Consider the following 1,445-nt stretch of genomic DNA (forward strand, 5'->3'; position numbering starts at 1 on the left):
CTAAACACTGCCCGGACACCACCCGGAGAAGTCCATGGGGTGGATGTGGAGGGGCTTTGGGAAGAGGTAAGTGGGGGAGGGGGAGGGTATTACAAGTCTCCACCATTTACAGTACAGTATTCCTGTCCCCACATTTTCCAGTGTCGTGAGGTGTTTTGAATTGTAAGCAGTAAGTATGTTTTTCCTTCATGCACGTAACCCGAGTTATTTTGTTTTTATTTCCGGGAGCGATTGAGGCAGCTGTTAGTTGCCTATACACTGCCCAACTAAAGTCATGCGTCTGGAGAACATCCTCCATGCTTGGAACAAGATCGCCCGCGTTGGGTGGTGACTCTGTCTCTGCTAGCAATTGGAATATACTTCCAGAACATGCAATGTGTGCTAACAGTCGAAACACAATATATCAGTTTAAGAATGAACATCGAGTCAAGACAACACGAGGCCAACCACTCTTTGGGGTTCACCCCGTATTGTGCATGAATTTGTCGTGACATTCCAGGAGGGACGTCGTTATGTTCACGGGGTTTATTGTGTTTAATGCAATGACCTTGACACTTTCGGGGTGTATTGCAATAGTTTTACTGTGGTCGCTGTGGTTCTCGATTTAGGACCTTTTTCTTTTTCCTTATTTTCTTCATTTTATTTTGATTATGCTGCTACAAGACCTTTCTTCCCCTTCTACCTTGTATTCCCCCTTCCAGGCCCCCACATTATTTCATGCGGCAGAACTGTGTGGATTTTAAGTGAAGGAAGTAAAAAAACAGAAGTGGGGAGGATGGAAGAAAAGCGCAGGTGGTTGAAGAGACAGAGGCAGAGACAGAGACAGAGACATTTTTTTATTTAAAGAAGAAGAAGAAGGCGCTTAAAACCAAAAGTAACAAGCTCAAATGAGCTAAGATTCTCGTCCTCTTAATGATGACGTCATAAGAACGAATATGACGTCATTGTGATGTATCAGGTTTGCGATAAATTAATTATCTGTGCTAATGCCCGGCTTGATTCCCGCAAACAAAATTCAAACAGCTTGCCTAGTTTCGGAGATAATGGTATAAGCGATTTCCATTAGCGGCGATATTATAACGTCAACTTTTTTTTCTAGGAAGAATTTCCAAAATCGGAGATAGTTACTGCCTGCGCGTGGGCTTTCTGCATATACATGGCAAGTTTCACGAAGATCCGATGAAAACTCTGGGTTGCAAAACAAAAAATGTCAAAAAATAGCAATGACGTCATAAAAATTGATATGACATCATAGTGATGTATCATATGTGCGGTAATTCATCTCTGCTAATGCCCTGTTCGATTCCTGCAAACAGAATTCAAAAAGCTTGCCTAGTTTCAGAGATAATTTTTTAGGCGATTTCCATTAGCGGAGATATTTTGACGTCATAACTTTGTTTCTCGGAGGAATTTTCAAAATCGGAGATGGTTACTGTCTGCGCAGG

The sequence above is a fragment of the Eptatretus burgeri genome, chromosome 2 (genome assembly GCF_056783735.1).
Source record: "Eptatretus burgeri isolate ZD-2024b chromosome 2, Ebu_testis_v1, whole genome shotgun sequence".
In the NCBI taxonomy this organism is placed as follows: domain Eukaryota; kingdom Metazoa; phylum Chordata; class Myxini; order Myxiniformes; family Myxinidae; genus Eptatretus; species Eptatretus burgeri.